This window comes from Schistocerca nitens, chromosome 2, assembly GCF_023898315.1.
Source record: "Schistocerca nitens isolate TAMUIC-IGC-003100 chromosome 2, iqSchNite1.1, whole genome shotgun sequence".
Classification (NCBI taxonomy): Eukaryota; Metazoa; Arthropoda; class Insecta; order Orthoptera; family Acrididae; genus Schistocerca; species Schistocerca nitens.
In genome coordinates, this window is record NC_064615.1 from 1,016,382,425 (window position 1) to 1,016,410,240 (window position 27,816).

The window sequence follows — 27,816 nt, forward strand, 5'->3', positions numbered from 1 at the left end:
CTTCCGCGTGGAAACACGCCGAAGTGGTGGCTATCCCCAAGGCCAGCGAGCATCCTCGTCGGGCAGAGCACTACCGGCCGATCAGCCTGCTCCCGTCTCTCTCCAAGATCTTTGAGAGACTGTACGTGGAGCGGCTGTGGCGCCACGTCACTGCCGAAGGGCTCCTTCCGGACGAGCAGTTCGGGTTCCGGCGGGGCCACTCGACCACGCAACAACTACTACGCCTGGTTGAACAGGCGATGCGGGCGATGGTGAAGCGGGAGTACCTTGGGGCGGTACTCCTCGACGTCTCCAAGGCGTTCGACTGCGTGTGACACGAGGGCCTCGTGTACAAGCTCCTTGTACACGGGGTCCCGACGTCACACGCCCTTCTGCTGCGGTCCTACATCGCGGGCCACACCTTCCACGTCCGGGCTGCCGGAGGCACCTCCACCGACCGGCCGATTCGTGCGGGGTTACCGCAGGGGTCGGTTCTCGGCCCCCTGTTCTACTCCTTGTACACCACTGACCCACCGCGGGTGGCGCTCGTGGAGTTGGCTCTTTATGCCGACGGCACTGCGCTGTTCACCCACAGCATGAACGTGGTCACGATGTGCTGCCGACTCCAAATTGCGTGCGATGTCCTGGGGGCGTGGTCCACCAAGTGGCGACTCAAATTTAACGCCACCTAGAGCCAGGCGGTCGTCTTCACTCGAAGACGACTGCCTCATGCTCTGCCGCCTGTCACGATCTTGGGAGGCCCCACTCCGTGGTCACCATCCGGGAAATGCCTCGGTGTGACGCTGGACAGGCATCTCACCTGGCTGCTGCACATCCGAGACATCAGGGGGCGAGTGATTTGGCGTCTCCGGGCGCTCTACCCGCTGCTGAACGCCGCATCCACCCTCCCACCTCGGCACGGCCTGACTGTGTACTTGGCCCTTGTCCGGCCAGTACTCGAGTACGCCGCCATAGTGTGGCGATGCTCCAGCGCGTCCAGAATCGAGCGTTAACACTCGCTCTCCAAAAGTTGCCTCGTTACTCGACGAGGCTCCTTCATGAGGAAACAGGCGTCCCGCTGCTGCCGGATCGCTTCAGGCAGTCCGCCAGGGTGTTCTATGCCTCTTCCAAACACTCTGGCAGTCGTCTTATTCGTGGACTGGGACACCAAGTCCACCACAGGCCGACCACACGTTGATCTGCTGTGGGAGTAGTTTCTTCCGCAGCCCCGATGACGCTTTTGACGAAGCGTCCGCACCCACGCGGCCGCTCACATAGGCCAATCCTACCCGTAAGGCCAGAAATAGTTCTTGAGGTCCACACAGGAACAGCAGCTTCGCTGCTTAGCCTGTCTCACTCCTGGTAGATGTAACCAGAGATTTGCAGTGCAGTCGCCAGGTAGTCAGTCTGGGTCAGTCTCTCGTCCCCAGATTGCTAGTCTGTCTCTCGTCCGCATTTGTTATTCAGTTAGTGTCTGTCCAGAGTGCTAGTATGTCTGTCGTTCGGATCAACCTTTAAAGCCGGCAAAATGAGAGTCTTTCCACTCCGCCAGTAAGAGAACTAAGCGAGTGGTCGCCCGGGCGGTGCTTAGTTCCTGCATCTGAGTGTGCGCTTTAGACCGCCAGCCTGCTCGAGTTTGCTCAGGCAATGGTCATTGGTGGTTGGATCGATCGGTTGGTCGGTCGCGCACTGAGACACAAGATGACTTGTCCGCCTTGAGCGGCGGCACATGTGAGGTCGCCACGTGAGTCCAGTGGGCCGCGGCGAATTGCGAGGGGTAGTGACTTCGAGGTCGACACGAGAGCAACAGGAGTCAACCCACAACATCAGTCTGGCCGATGCGAGCTGCGACGCCGTGAGACGGGAGATCGGCGCGCTCTCCTGCGTTCGTTGAAGCGGCTGGCAGCGGACGGTTCGGGAGAGCGATTTCGGGGTACTGCGCCAGATCTTTTCGAGATATCGCATTTTATTTGTCATTGGTGATATGTTGTTTGATTTACTCTTGTTGAATTCTACTTGGTTTCTTGGTGAGTTCACCAGCCGTTTTGCTTTGGGGTCGCCCCACCATTCTTCTCCGTTTACCCACCCGCGGGGAGGTGATTGTTTATAAACTGGGTGGTCCGTTTTTTCCCTTGTGGAGTAAGGGTGGGTTAGAGCAACCTGCGTTTCGGGTTCTTCGGTAATCTCCCTATCAATCTACCGTACGTTAGTAGCTGCCTTTGTCATGTTTATCGGATTTGGCGTGTTCACGAATTTATTGCTTGGAGTGTAATGGCCTAATACCTGAAATATGTTTTGATCTTTGGAAACTTTGATATCATTGCCTATGATCTTGAGAGGCGGTATCTGTGTACTGTAGAGCAATTTAACTATTGTTTGGCCATCATTGTAGAATTTCATATAAGATTGCATTTCATGGGCTTTTATTTAAATGATCATTTTAGTATATAATCTTGCCACCGTTTCACCGTAAGACTTTCTTAGAAGTTAAAATCAAGTTGCACCTTTGATGGCAAAGTTAATATTTTAACTGTTAGTGTTTTGTACCGTTTCGACACCTCCTACGGGGTGGGTGCATAGTTTGTGTGCTTGTGTAAATTGTTAAAACTCTTAGTTTAAAGTTATCTGGTGAGTTGCAGATTTGCACCAGTGTAGTCTTTCAGAGGCTGTTGTGAGCGGTCGTAACTACGGCCGTGTCAAAAGGGGGCGGCAAGGTTCTCTGCTCGAAAGCTCATACAGTCAAAACTTGTTTCTTTCTGTGTCTGAATAAATTGGAACTTTGATAATTAGAGGGTGCTTTCTGATTATAATTTTCAATCTGTTTCTTTAAAAAAAGGTTTTAGCCACTATTAAAGTGAATAAAATTACCATGCTTACATAGTGTGATTAAATGTGTTAATGTTCTTGATGAATCGCTAGGAAATAAAATAAATTCTTAAGACTATTCTTTGAAATAAATCACGGTTCAATTATATTGGGGTATTCATTGTCATTGTTTTACCTGATTTTAACATAGACTGAAGTGTATGCCCAGCAGTGCAGCGTATGGCACAATTTGAATTTGCACATCAATAAAATCCATGCCGTGTTCATAGCACACATTGTGTGTAAATATGAAATTGAATCATTCGAACTTTTCTCTTGAAACAGAATACTAAGTGAGTTAAAGAGAAACTGATTTGTTGGTATGGGTCCTACGTTAGACATGAGTGTATCATCACTATTGTTGCTAATAGTTCTATAGTTAGGGGACTGATGACGATAGATGTTAAGTCCCATAGTGCTCAGAGCCATTTGAACCATTTGAAGTTCTATAGTCAATAAAGGCATGCATGAGATCATTCATTATCGTGGACAGGAATGTCAAGCAAAAGATTTTCCCTGTAAAATACTAACCAGAATAAGTAACAAATGGAAAGTATCAAACGATGAAGTAGCCCGTAGATGAAATGCTCCGCAACTTGGGTAAGGCGCTTGGGTTGTTGACTGGAAATGTTGGAAAGCAGTCATGTGCTTTTAAACATAGAACTTCTAACTACGGCTCGTCAGAGGGCACCGTCACCAGAATTTATGCAAATCGTATTAGCCGAGCAGCAATGAAAGAAGAATGTTCACTACAGTAAACTGAACGTTTGAGAACTTACAACACTGGCGCATTGTGTGACTGGCAGACAGTGAACATAGGTAGCGGCAGAAGTGATAATGCCCGTGTTTTCTCTCTTCCCTTGTATTATCCTGTTTAAGAACCATAGAGGCTGTTTCAGGTGTTAATAAAGAACTTTTGCGTGGTGACAAGGTGGATAATGGAAATCATTGTCTCTTGTCGTTATTGCTATTTTTATATCGTTCAGTCCGAACACTGGTTTCATGCAGCTCTAAGCACTACTCGGTGCCGTTGAAGCCTCTTGATTTCCGTATAGCTACTGCACCTACATCCATTTGAACCTGCATCCCGTATTCCCCTACCGGTCTGTTTCATTGATTTATTTATTTAACCTGTTCTGATGTAGGCCTTCTCTTACATTACACCAGGGTTTCGAGCATTCAGTACCGTTTTTACATCATACACTGAGGTTACAGAAGCCGCGGGATAGCAATATGCACTATAATTATGGGGGTGGTCTCGCGTACGCAAGATATAAAAGGGCGGTGGATTAGCGGAGTTGTTGATGGTACTAGAAGATTCACGTGAAAACGTTTCCGACGTGATTATGGCTGCACGACATGGTTTAACAGACTTTTAACGTGGAATGGTAGATGGAGTCACTGGCTATTCCTGAGCCACGGTAAATATTGCTGTTTTGAAGAGCGCGCCGCAGCGCTTAGTGTGAAGCAGTCGCCCTCCGTTTCTGGCGGTGGCGCCGCTGTGGCAATCGACGGTTTGGTGTCTCCCTCTGGTGGGAAAGCGGAAAGGTTGCCTGTTCACGTGCATTTAAGGGGCACTATCAGTTCGGCAGGGGGTCAGTCGGAGTGAGGCTAGGTCAGTCTCGCGTCACCAGTTGCTGGTCTGTCTCTCGTTCGCATTTGTGCGGCAGTTTGTGTCTGTCTGTCATCGGAGTGCTAGTATGTCTGTCATTTGGATCAAACTTCAAAGCCAAAAAATGAGAGTCTTGCCACTCCGCCAGTAACAGAACTCAGCTAGTGGTCGCCCGGTCGGGGCTGAGTTCCTGCATCTCAATCTGCGCGTTAGGCCGCCAGTCTGCTCGAGTTGCGAGGGCAACGGTCATTGGCGGTTGGATCGGTCGGTTGGCCGCGCACGGAGACACGAGATGACTCGGCCGCCTTCAGCGTCGGCGCATATGAGGTCCTCACGTGAGTCCAGTGGGCAGTGCCGTATAGAAAGGGGTAGTGGCTTCGCGGTTCACACGAGAGCAACAGGAGCGAAACCACGACGTCTGGCTGGCCACGGCGTGCTGCGACGCCGTGAGACGGGAGATCGGCGCGCCTTCCTGCGTCCCCAAGTGGCTGGCAGCGGACGGTTCGGGAGAGCGTTGGGGGGTGCTGCTCCAGGTCTTTGCCAGATATCGCAGTTTATTAGAAGTTAAGTGATTGGAGATATGTTGTCTCATTTACTTGTTAAATTCTACTTGTTTTGGGGTCGTCCCACCATTCTTCTACGTTTTCCAACCCGCGGGCAGGTGGTTATTTGTGAATTTGGTGGCCCGTTTTTCCCTTGTGGAATTGGGGAGGTTTAGAGCAATCTGCGGTTCGGGTTGCTTAGTAAAAATCTCCCCCCCCCCCTGTCAATCTGCCATGCGTTAATACCTGCCTCTGTCATGTTTGTCGGATTCGGTGTCAACGAATTTATTGCTTAATGCTCGAGTTCTTGAAATATGTTTTATCTTGATTATCATCTTGAGAGGTGGTATATGTGTAATGTAGAGCATGTTGTACGTTTTATGTAAGTGTGCATTTTATGGGTATTATTGAAATAGTCATTTCGGGTTATAAGGTTGCCACCCCTCCATCGTAAGAGTCCTTAAAAAAATTGCACTTTCAGTGGCAAGTAATTTGAGTGTTGTACCATTTCCATCTCTCTTACGGGGTGCATATTTGCGTGTTTGTGTGAGTTGTTAAAAATTTTTTAGTGTAAAGTAATCTGGTGTGTTGTAGATTTGCACCAGTGTACTCTTTCAGAGGTTGTTGTGAGCGGTCATGACTACGGCCGTGTTGAAAGGGAGCAGGCAAGCTTCTCAGCCCGAAGGCTCATACTGTTAATACTGTTCTTTCTGCGTCTACATAAATTTTTAACTTTATATTTCGAGGGTGCCTTTCTGCTTATAATTTTAAATCTGTTTTTGAAAAAGTTTTTAGGAATAAAATTCACATTTGTTAAAAATAGTTTCATTTTCCATCGGTGACTTCCTGGCAACTAATTCCACGCTCACCTAGTGTGAGAAAATGTGTTAATGTTCTTGATGAATCGCTAGTAAATAAGGTAAATTCTTTAAGAAAAGATTTTGAAAGTAAATTTACGGTTCCATTCCATTTCCGAAATCCTTAGGGAATTCAATATTCCGAGATCCACAGTGTCAAGAGTAAGCCAGGAATACCTAATTTCAGGCATTACCACTCACCACGGACAACGCAGTTGCCGGTGGCTTCACTTAACGACCGAGAGCAGCAGCGTTTGCGTGAAGTTGTAAGTGCTTACAGACAAGCAATATTTGGTGAAATAACCGCAGAAATCAATGTGGGATGTACGACGAGCGTACACGTTAGGACAATGCGGCGAAGTTGAGCGTTAATGGGCTATGGCAGCAGGCGACTGACGAGAGCGTCTATGCTAACAGCACGGCATCGCCTGCAGCGCCTCTCCTGGGCTCGGGACCATATCAGTTGAACACTATATGACTGAAAAACATTGTTCTGGTCAGTTGAGTCTTGATTTCAGCTGGTAACAGCTGATCACAGGGTTCGAGTGTGGCGCAAAGCCCGCGAAGCTAGCCGGCTGGAGTGGCCGTGCGGTTCTAGGCGCTACAGCCTGGAGCCGAGCGACCGCTACGGTCGCAGGTTCGAATCCTGCCTCGGGCATGGATGTGTGTGATGTCCTTAGGTTAGTTAGGTTTAATTAGTTCTAAGTTCTAGGCGACTGATGACCTCAGAAGTTTAGTCGCATAGTGCTCAGAGCCATTTGAACCATTTGAACACACGAAGCTATGAACCCAAGTTGTCAACAAGGCACTGTGCAAGGTGGTGGTGTCTCTGTAATGGTGTGGGCTTTGTTTATAAGGAATGCACTGTGTCCTGTGGTCCAGATGAACTGATCATTGACTGGAAATGGCTATGTTCGGCTTCTTGGAGACCATTTACAGGACCGTCTTATACTTCATGTTCCCAAACGACGATGGAAATTTTGTGGATGACAACGCAGCATGGCACTGTGCAACAGTGATTCGCGACTGGTTTGAAGAACATCTAGACAATTCGAGCGCATGACTTCGCCGCCTAGTTGGCCCGTTATGAAACCCATCGAACATTCATGAGACAGAATCGAGAGGTCAGTTCATACACTAATCCTGCACCAGCAACCCTTTCACAATTATGGACATCTATAGAAGCTGGATGGTTCAATATTTCTGCAGGGGACTTCCAACGAATTGTTTAGTGGAAAGGTGTAAATGCTGCACTACCCCAAGCAGAAGGAGATCCGACACCATATGAGGAGGTATCCTATGACTTTTGTCACCTCAGTTTAGTTATCTAAGAAATAACGATTTTGATATGAGAAAGAATATTAAAATTATTTGAGTGTCTATAGCGACAATGTGAGTAAATTATATTGACTACGAAATAGTAGAGTCAGCACTGGTAATACTTCTCTTGCTGCTGCTGTTGCCACTAATAATGATAATGATAACAATAATAATATTAATAACAATAGTAGTGATAGTGACAAATCTAAGAAAAATTGATAGGTCTACAAAATAAATGTTTTCTGATATAGCGACTCCTGGGGAAGGGGAATTTAAGAAGACTGTAACAGCTAATAACACTGGGAAATGAGGAAAATGTGGATGGAGAGAAGGCTATACAAGGGAAAGCGGTAATCATTATTGTTGCTTTGTTAGTGAAACGTCCCCTTTTAACAATTTTTACAAAACTGTGCTTAAACTGACGCACAATATTTTTTAGCGCAACGCAATCTGACTTTCAACACACAATGTTTTGTTAGCGCAACGCAATCTGACTTTCAAAATTCTCTACAAGAGAATGGCCCTGACTAACATTAAACTATACGTCTCACAAATCACTTACCTCACAAAAATCTTCGCTCTCAAGCTACTGCAATACAGCGAGCGCCACTACTGCCAGCTAAATAAAAGATTCAAACTATGGAAGGCACTAACTACTGATAGGGATAGTTAGCAAATGAAAGATATTAATAGAGAACAAACAATGTATTTACCTTGATATCATGACAAATTACAAAACTCCGCCATCTCTCTCCCCACATCCACCACTGCTGGCGGCTCACCTCCAACTGCGCAACGTTACGCGCTGTTCACAGCCAGCTGCCTAACACTACAATGGTTGAGTATTACAACAATGCAAAGCAGCCACAGACTGCACACAGCACAGCCGGTGTTTTTCATACTGAGGTGGCGTTACCAATAAAAAAACCTAAACAGCCTACTTACATAGCCCCCATGCTCCCCACAAAAAATTTTACAAATTTTGTTGGGCAGTGGGCAACACATATTTGTTAAAATTTTTCATAATCGTAATTACAATAACAAAGAAATCAAATGCACACACTTATTGATACAATGTTGGTCAAAAGCTAAAATTTTTTCTCACAGTCCATAAAGACAGTCCTGATCATTCATCACATTGCAGTGTTTTTCTCAAAGTCTGAGCAGTAAAAGAAAATGCACACGTAAGTAGTGGATTTCCATGCAGTCTTGAAGAAGTAGTGTTGCCCTTCCAACGGAAAGACAGTGCTGACTCTTGACATGCTGACAGGTAATGGGCCACAACAGAGCAAACCCACAGCGGAGTCAGTCGAAGTTTTGAAGAGTATTGGTGGGTAGGTCATCACAGAGCAGACCCACTGTAGTCCTGGTAGAGATTATGGTATTGGTGGGCCACCAGAGGTGCAGACCCACTGCAGTCCTTGTAGAAATAATGGTATTGATGGATCATCAAAGATGCAGACCCACTGTAGTCCTTGTAGAGATAATGGTACTGGTGGGTCATCAAAGATGCAGACCCACTGTAGTCCTTGTAGAGATGGCCAGCAGCCATCTGTTGTGACTGTGAAGGTGCACAATCACCATTGAAGAGTCTTGCGGATAATATAGCAAGTCCATAACCACCACTTGTGCACTCACAAAGTTTTTGGAACTGTCCTCAGAACCAGCAATGCTGTTATCCAGTCCCTTGCTGAATTATTAACACACGTGCAAACACTAACAGTCCCTACTTCTCACATATTGTCCATATACTATGACCAATAGAAACGTGTGCAGTGAAATGTAACTTACAAGTTACTTAATTTGATGACCTGGTGTCAATTACAATTTTATAACATAAGAACACAATAACAAAGGTACAAAACACATCATTCAAGAACATAACAATACAAATAACAGTTGCGGTAATAGGGGCTTTACAAAAGAATAGAAATAAACATATACATCAGTGTTACAGGAATTATGACATAATTTCATACATAAAAGATCAGAATAACTTTTGAAACATCAACTTCACACCTAAGCATTAACACAGAACAGATAAATGTCTAAACATCTTTACAAAGTAAATAACATATTATCAATGCAAATTATATTTGAGGATCACAGTATTCCTCATCATAGTGAATGTAGCTTAGTATTAGAAGAAGAAAAAATTCTATGAAACTACACAAAGACAGGAAGAAAACAAATACACAAGGGTACACAAACACATAGTGGGATAACACAATGGAAAGGACAGGGTTCGTTTTCAGTGTAACTTTTGGTACTGCAGTATTTTGTGAACAAAACCTTTTTTGTTCTTGGAGATCTCTCTTCGTTCATCATTATTCCCAAATGGTCCTATCTGTACCTCTTTTCTGTATTCTAACCATATTACTTTCAAAATAATTATTTCTCATTGTACAATACTCATTTTGGCCCTATCTGTTTCTTGTGGCTTCTCAATGCATTTCTTCCAATTCATCATAGTTAGTTTCTTATATAGTCTACCCCCTCTTAAGCTAACTTAAATCTACTGAGCTCAGATGCTAAACTAAGGGACGAGGCAATGCAGCAGCACATAACAAATTAACACAAACAGCAATGACAAAAAAAAACGCAGATTTGCGAAGCAAGCAGCATTAAGAAATTAGCAAAGCAATTGTAATATTACAACTAATCTAAGGCAATGTGCAACAAATAATAACAAGAAATCATTAGTAAAACTGGCTTAACAGAATAATACAAAGTCAAATTCAATAACACTATGCCTGGCAAACAGCAGCAACTGATACCTAAACATGACATAGCTCAAGCAGAAAAAATAGTACACTAAAGATAACAATGCAGATAAGGGAAATGTATAATCACATCTTAATGTCTAAGTAATTAAAGTGGTGCACCACAAAAACTAATTCTACAAAAAAATTACTAAGTACTAGAAAAGAAAATTATGTATGCAGTTCCTGTGATTAGTCCCTTCTTATTGTTCTTTCCTTTCCAAGTGCTCCTTTTTTTTTTTTAAGAATGTGGATTACAAAATTATTATTTAATAGATCTGTAGACAGAAAATATTTAAATTAGTACATCTATAAAATTTTATTTTAACCAGTGCTGCAGTGCAGCTAGAAACTAGATATTAAATGAAATAAGCAACTATGTACAAAGCAAAGCATAAAAATATCATTCAGTAGTCATGAGGTATTTCATAAGTTAGTAGAAAAATCTCTCAACTAGAGAGACAGTAGTCATAATCAGGTGTATAGACATAAAAATATTTCTCGTCATTTCATTAGGCATCCAGTGTAATCATATGTTTTCAAGTTCGACCGTGTCGTTTTTACGATGCTTTCTACAAAGGAATGTCAGAAGCGAGGTTAATAGCTTCCCCCTTTTTTTTTTCTACCTGTGCTGCTGGAAGGCTAATGGCTTTTTTTTTTTGGGCGGCTGTCGGCCAGGTGGGTGCCCGCGACGCATTACGTGCAGGTGGTCACTGAACTTTCTTACCGAAATATTTACGACAGCAGTTTCCGCTACGACAGTCTCACATAAAAATATTTCACAGGTCAAGAATTAGCGTTGCAAATCTGTAGAAACAAAATCTTATTGATATAACAGTGTCCAAAAAAATTTTCGGCGGCATTGTGATACATTCACGCATTTACACACATTTCACAACTCTTAAAGTACGATTCTTGGTTTCCAACAACCTTTATCACAAATCAGAGTCCCTAAATCACTATTCATTACTCCTTACCTTATTACACATATACAAATTCGTCGACGCTTCTTCAATATTTCCTGTTAATGAATACGTAGCATAATCAAATAACTCATATAGCATCAGCTTCTTGACCATAAACATACCTCAGCAGCATAATACACATCGTCGTCGTAAAAATGACATCATAACACCTCAGTCAAATCTCAAAATCGTCGTAGCTTCCTCCAATAATTTCAAAACCTAGAAAAATTCTCTGCTCATTTCAGTAGTGTCATCTACCTCAAACGTACTTTAAAATCATGCTCCCTTACCAAATATATCATTCATAGCTCTCATAGTATCACAATGGGTCCAAAAAAATATGAACAGTTTACAAAGTATAGACAAAATACAATTTCGTAAGTGTGAAGGTATCCAACTGTGTAATTACGTAAACATCTGTCACTGATGTAGTAAAAAGAATGTTTGTTTCTCTGTCAAATAATCAAATAGCTGTGTAATTTATGTGTTAGAGAAATATGGTACCGATGTGTAAAGTTGTATAAGCAAATACCATATTAGCTAGGGCTCCTTGTGCTCGCCAAACACATGGTACACAAAGTAAGCGTGTACCCCCCTGAGGATTAATGTAATTATACCCTCAGGTGTTACAAATTACAGCAATGGAATGAAATGTATCACGGAAAACTTTCTTTGTAATTCAAAAATCTTAAAAAATAAATGTTTTAAGTACAAAATTAATCACATTTCTTGAATAATGCCGAAAAACTGTGCAGATATAAAACAGATACACCGCAAAAGCAACATTGTAAATTGTCACTCATTAGTAACGTCGTGATAAAATCCTGTAGCTGTCACATAAACTAACCACTGTGTCATCTAGTATCTCTCAGAAAGCACTTTAAATCCAGAATGTATTTTCAAATAAACCAAAATGTTGCATTAATATCTCAAGTTAAAAAAGCACATTATCTCTCAATAAACGGTGTTACATGTGAAATGTGGTGTAAACCTTTGCTCTTCCTAGTACGCAGAGTTTCAACTTTAACGCAATTATCAAGTGGTATACGTCGGTAAAGAATACTGGAATTTTTCTCAAGGTTAGTGTCTGTGTTATTTTTCTCGGAGCCAGCGGGCGCACGCGGCTGCCTGCTGTGTGAGTCATTGTCTGTTTCTTTGCTGGCGCGCGTCGTTATTCGGATTAGGAGACCGAACTTCTACAAATTCGCCTTGCCGAGAGGGCCCAGCTCTGTTTGAATCCCGCCAGTTCTGATGCAATTCAGGTCTGTCGTTACGATCACATCGTCTGTCGTCATGTCGGTAGTTTCTGTGGTTTCTTTCTTGTCGGTTAAGTGGTGGAGAATTTCTCCCTGAATCGTAACTGCGCGCTGGACCGTTGCGTCTAAAGTTATTCTGTCCCTCGTAATAATAATTGTTTTGGTTCCCATATTGTCTGTTTCTCTGATTGTCTCTGTGATAGTCATTACTGCGGAGAGGTGATCTTTCCCTGTAATTATTACTACTCTGCCAACGGTTGTTATACGGGTGGTGTCTGTTTCGGTCACGATTTGTGTTGTGAGAATAGCCTTGTCGCGTCCAGTTATTATTTCTTTCATCGCGGAATTGCGACGGATGTAATCTGTAATTGTTGTGCTCCTGCGTTCCGCGATTGTCAGTGTCAATTTCCAGTTCTTGTAAGAGTCCCTGAAAAGCTTCAATGTCGTCTTTGCAACGTCCTGCCAAAATAATATGTCGCAAATGTTCAGGCAGTTTGATTAAGCAAATGCGGATGAGTTCTGAGGGGCTGTATGGGTTTGACAGGTACTGATTCTTGTGCAACATGTCTTCAAAATATTTCACAAGACTGGAGAATTCAGATTGTTCGAAATGTTTCATCATTATGATGCCATGTTTTACTCGGTCTTGTGTGGCTTGAGACCAATATGCTGAGAGGAAGGCATGGTAAAATTCTCCTTCACTATGACAATCGTGAATGACCGAACGCATTCTTACAGCTGGTTCATTCTCTAAATAGCCACACATAAATTCTAATCTGTGTTCTAATGACCAGTTAGGGGGAAAACAATGAGAGAATTGATGGAGCCACGCTTGTGGATGAATGTCGTTGGCAGAATTTTTAAACGTTTTGAATTTACGTGTAGTAATGAACAGCTTATAGTCAAAGTCATCATGTCGGCGAGTCGCATATCGGTCATTGTTACGTCGTGTCGGCGGTTCCATCTCAAAATTCGGTGTGCCTTGCCAATTTCTTTCATAATTTCCGAAGTGTCCTGTGTTATTATTTTGTGGTTGTTCCGTATTTCTATGTCCCTCTTCCCGTACTGGAGTGCGAGTGTCCTCTGAAATATGTAATTCTTGTATTACTTGTGTCAGCTGATCTTGTACTTCGCGGATTTCTCTTTGGTGTTGCGTATTAATTTGATTTTGATTTTGTTTGAATTTTCTAATTTGTTCATACTCTTCTGTGTCAGTGAAGGCTACAGGTCTTGTGTCATTCAGATCATCATCTACCTTTGTAGATAAGTTAGTGACCTGATCCGAAAGTTCGCCTACTTTCTCCGATAGTGAACACATTTCCTCCGTGTGTTTTTCTGAACCAAGTTTCAGAGTGTCCATTTGTGTAGAAATCAAATCTACTGTGTCCTTCAAGTTTTCCTGAGTTTTTGCAAGTTGCATAACCGAATCGGTAGATGCAACTGAGTCAAATTTAGCTTGCAAGGTCTCATGATTTTCATGAACAGTAGTTTGCAGTTCTTTTATGGCTGCTTCGTTATTCTGTAGTGCATTCTCATGACGCGAAAAAATAGGTTGGAAATGCTCACAAATTTGTGTTTTTACGTCATTACAGACTTTTTGACATTTCGATTCAATGTGATGTAACTCAGTAGTTAAATCCTCACGTGTTTGTTCAAGAGTTTGCTCCAATGAGTCTAACTTTTGAAGATTTTGTTCCATTGCGTCTAACTGTTGCTGTGTTTGACTCTGATTTTGTTCCATTTGTTTCTGATTTTGCTCAATTGTGTCTAATTTTTGAAGCTTTTGCTGTGTTTGTCCCATTTGTTGTATTAATTGTAATAACAATGCATTGGTGTCTGAAACATGTTCCTCAGTGGTTTTCGGCAGTGAATTTGCACCGGAAACATTCACATTTTGACAAGCAGAAAATGTGTCTTGACTTATTTGAGAAAACGGTGAGGATCCAAAACCTGAATCTACAGTATTTGCGAGATCGTGTCCTGTCATTTCGGATTCCTGAGGCGAGCTGTTGCCGACCGACCGATGGATAATGCTTCCCTGCTCACTGATTGTTTCACTGTCTACGCCATTGTTTGCAACCCGCTCCATCTCCCTATGCGCAATTACCAAATTACTACTTTTAACATTAGTTAATTCACTACTCTGCGGCGCTAACATACTGCTTTCGTCTTCACTGTCATTTCTCAATTTAGTTTGGAGCCTAGTGTTACGTTTTTCACACGCCATTATTGTCACAGTATTTCACACGACAACACAGATAAACACAATTTGAAGATCAAAAATAAGAGAACACATTAACATAACACTGAAAATAATATCTAGTTAATTGCAGCTGCGAAATACTTGGTGCAAATCTACATGCATGCCACAACTATTTTACTATACAACAATGAAAAACTACAACTACAAAGGAAATTCTCTCTATAATTACGCGCTAGCAATAAACAAAATCTACACTAATTACACAAACTACAAGGAAAAAATCAGAAGATTCCAGTGAGGTATCCTGGCAGGGTCGCCATATGAAACGTCCCCTTTTAACAATTTTTACAAAACTGTGCTTAAACTGACGCACAATATTTTTTAGCGCAACGCAATCTGACTTTCAACACACAATGTTTTGTTAGCGCAACGCAATCTGACTTTCAAAATTCTCTACAAGAGAATGGCCCTGACTAACATTAAACTATACGTCTCACAAATCACTTACCTCACAAAAATCTTTGCTCTCAAGCTACTGCAATACAGCGAGCGCCACTACTGCCAGCTAAATAAAAGATTCAAACTATGGAAGGCACTAACTACTGATAGGGATAGTTAGCAAATGAAAGATATTAATAGAGAACAAACAATGTATTTACCTTGATATCATGACAAATTACAAAACTCCGCCATCTCTCTCCCCACATCCACCACTGCTGGCGGCTCACCTCCAACTGCGCAACGTTATGCGCTGTTCACAGCCAGCTGCCTAACACTACAATGGTTGAGTATTACAACAATGCAAAGCAGCCACAGACTGCACACGGCACAGCCGGTGTTTTTCATACTGAGGTGGCGTTACCAATAAAAAAACCTAAACAGCCTACTTACATTAGGTATGCCATTAACTGTCTTCTGAAGCTGGCGATGTTATTCAGGTCTCTCATATAGTACGGAAGACTGTTCTCGAGTCAGTTCCTACTACCGAGATCGACTCGAAGAAAGTGGCTGAACGATGGAGTAAGACATAAAATACTTAGCTGTGATGGGAAACGGTTTTTCTGCCATGTTCTTCAGACAAGAGAGTAAAAGTCGAGGTGAGATAGTCAATTCCTACTACTGAGATCGAATCAGAGAAAGTGGCTGAACGCTGGAGTGAGAAACAAAATATTTTGCTGTGATGGGAAAGGATGTTTCTGTCATGTTCTTCAGACAAGAGAATTAAGGTCGAGGTGAGATATGAGGGACATTGTACGTTGATAAGACATTAGAGAATGGAGTATGAAAATCTCTGCGCTTGTTTGCATGCAGCCAGGATAGCTGTGCGTTTGATGGTGGGACATGATCAAAGAGTCGAACATCAGAGGTATAATGAACACAGGCTTTCATAACCGGTTCTGGGTATCGTGAGCTTTCTTGAGGAAGGCCTTGCAGAACAACATCGATGAAATAGATAATTGTGTGTTTGTGCAATTTTCTTTTTCAGGTCAAGAAGGAAGAGCTTTTTATATTTTTGTACGACATAGAGAGATGCTGACGCCATATTGCATGTTGCAGTTACGTGTTGACCCGATTTAGATTTTGAGGTAGTATTACTGCCATACCCTTTACCGAGGGACAGAAGTTGAAATTTGTCTCATTTAGAGTTAATTTTGTGTCCCTAACTTCCCTCCATCAGCAATCTGACGACTGTATCTTGGCGCAGGTTGTGTCTGATAAAGTGATACCTTCTTTTAGCTGTGCCATAAACTTCTTTTTCTCTCAGTTCCATTGAGTACCTCTTCTTTAGTTACTAGCTTTATCCTCTGATCGTCAGCATTCTTCGGTAGCAACACAATTCATAAGAATAATTTCTTGTTGGAATTGCTGGTCGTCCACATTTGACTTCTGTGCAACGCTACACTGAAGACAAATACCTTCAGAAAAGACTTTCTGGCACTTAAAATTATATTAGAGGTTAGCAAAGTTCTCTTTATTGAAATGTTTTTCCTGCTATTCCCAGTCTGCGTTTTATGTGCTCTATTCTTCTCCCACAATCTGTTACTTTGCTACCAAAACAGTAAAATTCATCTACTACTTTAAGCCTCTCATTTCGTAATCTACTTCCTTCTGCAGCACATGATGTAAATCTACTGCGCTCCATTTCCCTTGTTTTGATTTTGTTATTGTCCATTTATAATCTATTTTTCAAGACACTATCAATTCTATTTAACTTCACTTCCATGTTCCCCCGCCGGCCGCTGTGGCCGTGCGGTTCTAGGCGCTTCAGTCTGGAACCGCGTGACCGCTACGGTTGCAGGTTCGAATCCTGCCTCGGGCATGGATGTGTGTGATGTCCTTAGGTTAGTTAGGTTTAAGTAGTTCTAAGTTCTAGGGGACTGATGACCTCAGATGTTATGCCCCATAGTGCTCAGAGCTATTTGAACCATTTGAACTTCCATGTTCTTAGCTGTCTCTGACAGAATTACATACGTCGTATATTGCAAAAGTAGGCTGAACGCTGGAAGGGAGTTGTGTAAACAGCATAATTCGACAATATTATAACTGAGGAATCTTTATCTACGATGGTGTCCCGAACAGTAATGGCTCCGAATTTTATAGTTAAATCTCTTAAAGTGTTTTATGTAAAAGGAATGCCATTAACATTCTGCATCTTTATTCATCATGTTTGGATATTTATTTCTCAGCTTAGTCACCCAGGCGACTGACACATTTTTGCTAACGAAAGATAGGTTATTGAAACCGTCACTATAGGATGCTGACGGAACCACAAGCTCACCTCTACTTGCACCGCTTCATCACTGCCAAAGGTGTTCTTCAAATTTCGGAAACAGATGAAATTTGATGGGCTCAGTAGGGACTGTATGGATGGCGATAGAGAATTGTGAACCGGACGCATCAGGTTGCTCTGCAACAACTGGCGCCCCCATGTGGCCTGGTATTGTCATGGTGAAGGAGAAGTTGCTCCACGTGTGGACGAATTCTTCGAGTTCGAAACTCTGTTTACCACTGACCGAAACGGTTACAGTAGATCCAAAATTATCTGAACTCCGGCTATTCCGAATCGCTGATTATGCGGAAAGCAAAATGATGATTCTGTCTACACGCGCTACTGTCCTTCCCTCCGCCCAGCTAGTGTAGGCGCAGCCGCATCGTTATTAGCATCATGAGTAGCCGTTACCAGATGGCTGGCCTACCTCACCTTTTACTGTTTATTTTCATTACTAGTCAGTCCTTGTGTCGTGGACCTACTGACTCTACGCGTGGTTTTGTTTGTGAGCGTGTTTCGTCGTTCACTATGGCTTCCAAAAGAAAACGTATTGTGTTATCGTTAGCGGATAAATTAAATATTATAGAGCAATCAGATAAAGAAGTTACGGGAAACAGATGACTGAGATGTGTGGGGTTGGACAAGCAACAACTTCAGACGTGAAATGGAGCAAACCTACGCTTTTAAACTTCGTGATAGTGCTTGAAAACGAAGATGAAAGTTCTTCAAGAAAAACAATGATCGCAACAACAGTCAAAAATTTAGAAGATACCGTTTTGTAGTGGTTTTGCAGCGACGTTCTATGGGAAATCCAATTTCGATCAGATTCTTTGTGAAAAAGCTAAGATCTTAGATCGTAAGCTTGGTTGTTTATCGTTTGAAGCAAGTAAAGCCTGGCTAAGAGATTTTAAGTGTAGTGACGGTGTCCGTCAATTAAATTTAAGTGGCGAGAAGTTATCAGCACTCTCCAAAGCTGCAGAAGATGTTATTGAAAAATTTAGCTGCTCGGGATTAGCCGAGCGGTCTGGGGCACTTCAGTCATTGACTGTGCGGCTGGTCCCGGCGGAGGTTCGAGTCCTCCCTCGGGCATGGGTGTGTTTGTCCTTAGGATAATTTAGGTTAAGTAGTGTGTAAGCTTAGGGACTGACGACCTTAGAAGTTAATTCCCATAAGATTTCACACACATTTGAACATTTGAACATTTTTGGAAAATTTAAACTTGTAGCAGAGTCCTACAGTCCTGAGATTTTGTACAATGCTGACGAAACCGGTCTTCATTTAAAAAGCTTTAGCTAAAACCACTTTAGCATCTCAAAGGGAGTTTAGTGCCCCAAGACATAAAGTTAGTAAGGACCATTTGATTGCCTGTGCGAACTCTACAGGAATACAAAAGATACCCCTTCTGTTGGTACATAAATCAAAAATCGAAGAATATTTAAAAACGTGAAAAGCTCCCCCTCTTTTCTAAATGCCGTACCAAAGCTTTGATGACTGCAGCATTGTTTACGACGTAATTTTCATCCCTGAAGTGAAAAAGCAACAAAAATCTCTTGGTAAAGAAGACAGTAAGGTGCTTTTGATTGTTGATAATGCACCAACTCATTCCACTAGTGAATTGTTGGAAAGAGGGAATGGCCAGTTTACAACAATCTTTTTACCGCCATAGGTTACAAGCTTGTAGCAACCACTGGACCAGTCTGTTAACGAACCCTTGAAACGCCATTACAGAAGGCAAGTTTTAAGGGAACTTTTGGTAGAGAGCGAAGCTAAAAAAAAGAAAACGGTAAAGAAATGAGATTGAAAGATTGCAGTTACATGGTGGCGGAATCTTGGAGCTTGTTTAAGGCAGTCACATTAAAATTTATTTTAGGAAAAGGAGAAAAACCAAAGAGAAGTTCAAGGAAAGGAAATGGACGAGACAGGAGAAGATGGGGATGACATGTCACTTGAGGAATTAAGAAACATTTTTCTGAAAATTCCTGGATGTAAAGAAGTTAGTGCTAAAGAAACAGCAGAATGGATGGTGTGTGATTCATCAGATCCTCAGTTTCAAATTCTAAATGATGACGAGCTAATTGAAAGTATGAGAGATGAAAGTGTCAATCAAAGAGATCACCTTAATGTCGAAGTAGAAGCAGACACGAGACCATCATCTAGCGAAGAGTTTGCCAGCCTTGAAACGGTGCTGAAGTGGATGGAGCGTCAAGCCTAGTGTCACTACATGAAACTTCTCAATGTCAAGCAGATTCACGACGTGGCTGCCCGATAACGGATGAAGACGGTGAAACAGCTTACTTTGATCAAGATGTTCAGCAAGCAATGACTTTCAGCACCTGCACTATACAGTTCGCTGTATAACGTGCCTGTAAATGTATTGCATTTAATGAAAACCTCTTTTTCTGTAATGATATTTTGTCTCCATTTTTCAACATACAGAACGTAATTACTGTAATTAATACAAGCAGACTATTTTTTCGAAAGACGCCCAGTTAACCGAATTTTTGTCTATCGAAACGAGTCTGATCTCAATTAATTCGGACAATAGGAGTTCTACTGTACCTTTCTCGAATCCTTAGTGGTTAAACGGTGCACTCGTGACATCTTTGTCTCCTCTAATAACCCCAAAAATCAGTACACGCAGTTTTTTTCTACATTATGTGTTGTTTCAATTACATTTCGGCGATAATACTATCATCGCGGTAATTCCCGTTGCTACAGAAATCTGACGCGTCGCTGGAAAAGGTAGGTTAAAGTCCTTACAAAGAAGAAGGAAAAGAGACTGAGTTTAAAGTGCTTTAATCAGAAAAAAGCAAGAAGAAATCCTCCATTGGCAAGACCACAATCGTTTGTGACCCAGCAGAAGACGCAGATATAACTGAGTTATTAAACACCTGTCTCCCAACACAGTCGCAGCTCCACTACATAACTGTAGAGGGACATGACTACAGACTAACTGTATTTCAGAATAAAACCAACTGTACAAATTTTTCTCAAGCTTAAAATCGAGACGAGTATTGTCAGAATCAGAAAAGTAACTTTGATCCAAGTAGGAAACAAAATATTTATTATGAGCAGAAAATAGCCGTAGGCTGTGTAGCTAGGGATTTATTTTACTAAACCTAATATATCATTTCAGCTTCAGCACGATATAACATGCAACAACACTATACACGCAGACTCGTAGTTTAAACATTTAATGACACTTTCTGATAAAACGTTCCTTAAAATAAAGAAATTAATTAATTACTCGTAGGTTTTATTCTCTCCAAACACAATATAAGTTACTGGCAGGGTGATAAATTGTAGAATTTCGCAAGACAGTATAACCCCTAATATGAACTTGTTGCTACTACATTTACTCCAAGAACGAATAATTGTTCTCCTTGTACTAGAACTACTCAGTTCAACAGTATTTTATATATCTTATCCTGCTTTATCATATTTTCTCATGAGTTACATTATTGTTATCTTTTTGGTTGACAGAAAAAGAGAAAGTATTAATGACAAGGTTGTATGCGTATGTACCACATTTTCTTCCTATGATGGTAACAATATTTAAAGAGTAATTGAAGGAAAGTCTCAAAATTCAAGATTTAAGGTGCTGAATGAGGTTATATGAAAAGTGTGTAAGATCACATTGGTGTTAATATTGCAGCTATTACGCTTTAACGACCTGATAACTAAAGAGTTCATTTCGTGGTTAGACCTTGCAGTTCATAGTAAATTCAGTCGCTATTTACAACAGATAAAAATTTCGGTCATTGTTTATCGGTAGGTGTCTCTGCAATCGCAAACATATTACGTCACAGGACATTCACATTATTATTAACCACATTTAACTGAATATTGTTACTAGCTTCAAAGGGCTGAAATAAAATTTTAGTATCTAGTGACGTTTGAACGGATGCCGAGTGTGCAATAGTATGGGTGAAGATATATGTTGAAAGCTTTTAGATAGCCTGGTAACCCTCCCCCCTCTCCGCCCCACGCCTGTCGCAGGCGCTGAGGTGTCAGAACATTTGAGAGGAACCTTGGAGAATATTTCGCTTAAATTTCCGAGTCACGTTATCATATTAGGGAATGATTTCAACTTTACCAAGCGAAGATCAAGTGATGGGACAGTCCCGTAGTGTTGCTCTTAAAGCTAAAAGAGAGTTTGACTTCAGATTTAAACGTAGCCAAAGCGTTATAGGCAAACAAAAATTTAACGACGCCGAAATTACCTTAAGGAGAATCATGCATGAAGCATTCAAGACACTCGAAAGTTTTTTTTTTTTTTCGAAGAATGTGATAGAAAATTTTAAGAAGGTTTTTCTTGTGTTAAATCAGTAAACGGAATAAGGCAATTTGTCCAGACGCACTGCACCATAATGGCATAGAAACGGTGGACGGCAAAGAGAAGATCAAAATACTTAATTCCTGTATCAAACACTTTATTTAGTCTAGTCTGAAGCCTTACAAAACTCTACATTACATTACTGTGCAATATTATGGGATACTGCTTTTGAAGAGTTCCTCTTATGCTACTGATAATCTCTTTATATTGATATGACTGTCAGCATTAGTCTTTAAAACACCTTCTGTAGTGACGTCTTCTAGAACTGAAAGGATCAGGCCCAAGGAAATGTTAGGTCAGTTTCTCGCTTAAATAGTTGCACGAACGTCAAAATAACGTAACGATATATGTTGCCAAGGCACAGAAAACCCTGCTCCTTTTCTAACAGCAATGTACCGTAGGTCGCTGGAGTTGCGAAATGTTGTATGTGAATTCAGAAAAGCACATTTCATTCCCACTATGATGTGGTTATTTCCACATTTACATTTGATAGTGTGGGTAATTATTGTTATCAAATAGTCAATTTCGCTTCCTGTTCACGATGCACCTTAGCACGTCCCTCAATTTCGCTAGCGAATTTTTAATAAAATGCATTTGCATTATTGCCACTGAAGCTGCAGTAAAAATTATAGAAATACTTCATTGTTCAACACTTCACTCTGGACATTTACTGACCTAATTTTTGTGTTTTCAGGATTTTGATTTTAATTTGTATATCTGTTTCAGTTCTCAAACTTACCATGTCAGATACGTAGGATTCTCTAGCATTTTTTCTTCTCAGTATACGTTGTCATTCATCCTGTGAGACTTAAGATCCAGGCGCTTCTTTGTTTTGTTTTCATCCTAATAGATACTTTTTGATTTTGGAGTTAATGCAGGGGTGCGTTTAATAATGAATAACAAAATGGGAATGTGGGTAAGCTACTATGAACAGCATAGTGAACGCATTGTCGTAGCCAAGTTAGACATGAAGCTCAAACCCACCACAACAGCACACGTTCACACGCCAACTAGATTGAAGATAAAAGAAATTATCCCCATAGTTGAAGGAGACGAAAATGTAATTGTGATGGCGGACTGGATTTCGACAGTAGGAAAAGGAAGAAAAGGAAACATAGTTCAAGAGTATGGATTGGGGGAAAAGAATGAAAGAGGAAGCCGCTTGGTAGAATTTTGCACAGAGCATAATTTGATCATCTCTAACAATTGATTTAAGAATCACAAAAGATGATTGTATATGTGGAAGAGACCTGGAAAGACAGGAAGGTTTCAGATTGTTTATATTCTGGTTATACAGAGATTTAAGAAACAGATTTTAAATTTTAAGACACTTCCAGGGGCAGATATCTACTCGACCACAATTTATTTGTTATGAACTATAGATTAATACATTAAGGAGATGGGGCCTGTGTAAGTTGAAAGAAACAGAGTCTGTTAAGACTCTAAGAGGGATCGTTAGGCAACGATTGATTAGAACAGAGTAAAGTAATACAGTAGTAGACGAATGGGTAGCTTTATGAAATGAAACAGTGAATACAGCCGTGCAACAAGCAAATTTAAAAATGCAGCAAATGAAGCAGTCGAAAGAGGAATAAAAACGTTTAAAAATGAGGTTGACAATTCAGAATTTGTAAGTAGGAATGGCTATAGGACAAATGTAAGGATTTAAAAGCATATTTTACTCTGGGAAAGATAGATACAGCCTACAGGAAAATTAAAGATGCTTTTGTGAAAAGGGGAGGCCTGTATGAACGTTACAAGCTCAAATGGTAAACCAGTCTTAACTAAAGGAGGGAAACCTGACAGGTGGAGGGAATATATAGAGTGCCTAGACAAGGGAGATGAACTTCAATATTATAGAGGGGGAAGTGGACTAAGATTAAGACGAGATGGGAGATAAGATATTGGGAGAAGAATTTGACAATTATCTGAAAGATTTAAGGCGAAACAGGGCCTCAGTGTAGACGATATTGCATCAGAAGTGCTGAGAGCCTTGGGAGAGGAGCCATAACAAAACTCCTCCACCTGGTGCGCAAGATGTATGAGACAGATGAAATCCCCTCATACTTCAAGAAGAATCCAGTAATTCTATTTCCATTGAAATCAGTTGCTGACAGGTGTGAAAATTACCGAAGTACAATTATAATAAGTCATGGTTGCACAATACTAACATGAATTTTTTACAGAAGAATGGGAAAACGTAGTAGCCGACCTTGGGGCAGATCCGTTTGGATTCCGCAGACATGCAGGGACACGCGAGGCAACACTGACCCTACGACTTACCTTAGGAGATACGTGAAGATAAGGTCAGCTTGCATTTATTACAATTGTAGATTTACATAAAGCGTTCAACAATATTGACTGGAATATTCCCTTTGAAATTCTGAAGGTAGCAGGGGTAAAATACATTAAACTTGTACAGAAACCAGGCGCCTCTTATAAGAGTCGAGGGATATGAGAGGGAGGGTATGGTTTATAAGAGAGTGAGGTAGGGGTGTAACATAATCCTGATGTTATGCAATATGGCTTCGAACAATCAGTAAAGGAAACCAAAGAAAAATTAGGAATAGGAATTAAAGTTTAGGTCGAAGAAATAAAAACTTTGAGGTTAGCCGATGACGCTGTTATTTATCAGAGGTAGCAAAGGACTTGGAAGAACAGTGAAAAGAATGGACAGTGTCTTGAAAGGAAGATATAAGATAAACATAAAAAAGAAAAACAAGAACAATGGAATGTAGCCGAATTCAATCATGTGATGGTAAGGGAATCACATGAGGAAACTGGAGACTTAAAATGGTAGATGAGATTTGCTGTTTGGGCAGCAAAATAACTGATGATGGCCGAAGTAGAAAGGATATAAAATGTATATTGGCAATAGCAAGAAGACCATTATTTGTTAACATCAGATACAGATTAAAGTATTAGGAAGTCTTTTCGGATTTTATTTGTCTATAGTGCAGCCATTTACGGAAATGAAAAATGGACGATAAACAGTTTAGATAAAAAGAGAATAGAAGCTTTCAAAATATGGTGATACAGAATAATGCTGAAGAGACAACACTGAATGCAATTGGGAAGACAAGAAATTTATGGCACAACTTGACCAAAAGGAGGGTAGGAGACATACTGAGACATGAAGAGATCACCAGTTCGGTATTGGAGGGAAGTGCGGGGAGTGAAAATCGTAGAGGGAGACCAAGAGATGAAAGCGGCAAGCAGATCCAAAAAGTTGTAGGTTGTAACAGTTACCAGGAGATAAAGAGGCTTGGACAGGTTAGAGTAACTTGGAGAGCTACATAAAACCAGTCTTCATACTGAAGACGATAACAACAGCAACAAAAACTTTAACATTGACCCTACACTGGTTGAACTGCACTTCTAATTTCATGATGTGGACAACACACATTGCGCAATTAGAAATTTCTTCGTCTCCCATATATCGTAATGGTTACTGAGAAACGTTCACTGTCTTTTACAGCTTGCTTTTCTAAAATATATCCCTCTCTTTCCATGTTGTTTTAACGGCACGGGCCGATGTGTTCGGCCGATTATTCTAAGGACACTATTAGGTTATTATACCCATTAATAGCATATGGCATCTTAGAAGTTGTTTCTCGAAAAATAGTTCAGGGAGGAAGGAAAAAAACGAAGGTTAGGGCTTAATGTCCTGCCAACATCGGGTCATCAGAGACGGAGCACAAGATCAGATTGATTCAAGGATGGACAAGGATATCGGCTGTGCCCTTTCTAAAGAACTATCCTGGCATTCGAATGGAGCGACGTAAGGAAATCACATAAGACCTAAATCTGGATGGCTGCACCCAGATATTTCAGAGCAGCACAGAAAACATTCACTTCACCACTGCCACTCGTCGAGCCTTAGCTAAATGGTTTCAGTGTTCTACTGTTCGCTGCTGCATATAATATGACTTCCAGCGGATCCAAATGTGTAAATATAGGTATGCAAGCAGAGAGTGACAACCACGTAGTAATGAAAATTGAGAATGGAAAACACAGTGTTAGAGCGCAGTTTACGGGTACGGAGTGTGATGAGCTAAATATTTCGGTACCGTACAGCGAACTCCATATGACGACCATTTATTAGGCATCTCTTCCTCCTCAGATATCTGCTTCTTTGGTTTTAAGCAGTTTATGGCATGCACCACATTACAGATTGTGTTCGACCGACTGAGACGGTGGTAAACATATGACAAAGCTGTAATTAACAATTTTTGCTAACCGACAGAGCCCAAAACACCAGCAGACATCTTAGAAACTTGAATAACTTCATGTGTCTACGCAGTACCAAATCTGGTGCTCTCACCCTTATAAGTATTCACAGTTGATTAAGTCTGAATTTATAGACTGAATACCTAAGAATTTCGTTGTACTCATCTGTATGAATCCTGTACAAGCCCGATTTATGGCATATAACAAAAAATTACTTGGTAAATAATGCACAGCTGTTGATGTGGTGAATTAGTGGATTTTTTTTAAACACGAGTATTGACACACTATACATACCCCTTACATTTTAGATGGTAGACATGACGGGTGACAGCAATGAACTAGTTGCAGAGCCCAACGTACTTTTCATTTACATCCGAAAACAAACAAGATATTTAATTATTCAGCCAAAAGAAAGATGGGCATATGAAAAAGTCGAAACGACCAATGAAACAGTAACATCCTACTAGTTGGAGCGTGGAATGTTGGAAGTGTGAACGTTGTTGGGATCATAGGAAGTTTGAAAAGAGAAATGAAAAGGCTAAATCTAGCTATGGTGTGAAGTCAGTGAAATGAATTGGAATGGGGTTAAGGATTTATGACGAATATAGCGTTATATAAACAGTAGCAGATAATAGTGTAGCGTGAGTACGAATCATTATGAAAGTATGACAGAGAGTGGGTTATTGCAAACTGGTCGGTAACAGGATAGTTCTCGTATGATCTGATATCAAACGTATGCTGACATCAGTAAATGAGGTAGGTTACAATCAGAAGACAAAGAGACAGAGACAGTATTCGTGAATGTTGAAGCGGTAATTCTGTATGTAAAGGGAGAAGAAAATCAAATAGTCATGGGGGACTGGAACGCTGTTATAAGATAAGAAGTAGAAGAAGGTGTAATGGGAGAATATCGGCTTGGTAGCAGGAATGAGAGAGGAGAAAGACGAATTGAGATTTTGTATAAATGTTGTCTAGTAATGGCGAATAATCTATTCAAAATTCACAAGAGGAGGAAGTATACTTGGAAAATGCCCAGAAACCTGGCAATATTTGAGTTGGATTACATCACGGTAGGATAGAGATATCAAAGTCAGATACTGGATTGTAAGCCATACCCAGAAACAGCTACAGATTTAGATCCCAGTTCAGTAATGGTTAAGCGTAGACTGAAGATTAAGAGAGTCCCTGAAGAAGCAGTGTGAAAGGAGGTGGAATACTGAGATACTAAAGAGTGATGAGACATGTTTGAAGTTTACTAAATGTGTCTCTAATGCGATGTAAAATACCACAGTAGACATTTCAGTTGAATAGGAGTGGAAATCTCTAAAACTATCCGTGCCAAATCTTGTACAGACAAAATTAGGTTCTATGAAGGTAATTGTGAAGGAACCTCCTTCAACTGATCAACGAAACAAAGTGGTCCAATACTTTTATGAAAAGACAGGAACACTACAATATCAACAACATAAATCACTTATAATGAACTAAATAGAAAGTGCCGCTAAGCTGAGACGAAATGGCTGCATGAAAAAATTGAGAAATCGGAAAAGAAATGCATCAGTAATATGTAAGCATATAGAAAAATCCCCCCCATGAACCATGGACCTTGCCGTTGGTGGGGAGGCTTGCGTGCCTCAGCGATATAGATAGCCGTACCGTAAGTGCAACTACAACGGAGGGGTATCTGTTCAGAGGCCAGACAAACGTGTGGTTCCTGAAGAGGGGCAGCACCCTTTTCAGTAGTCGCAGCGGCAACAGTCTGGATGATTGACTGATCTGGCCATGTAACACTAACCAAAACGGCCTTGCTGTGCTGGTACTGCGAACGGCTGTAAGCAAGGAGAAACTACAGCTGTAATTTTTCCCGAGGACATGCAGCTTTACTGTATGGTTAAATGATGATGGCGTCCTCTTGGGTAAAATATTCCGGAGGCAAAATAGTCCTCCATTCGGATCTCTGTGCGGGGACTACTAAAGAGGACACCGTTAACTGGAGAAAGAAAACTGGCGTTCTACGGATCGGAGCTTCGAATGTCAGATCCCTTAATCGGGCAGGTAGCTTAGAAAATTTAAAAAGGGAAATTGATAGGATAAAGTTAGATATAGTGGGAATTAGTGA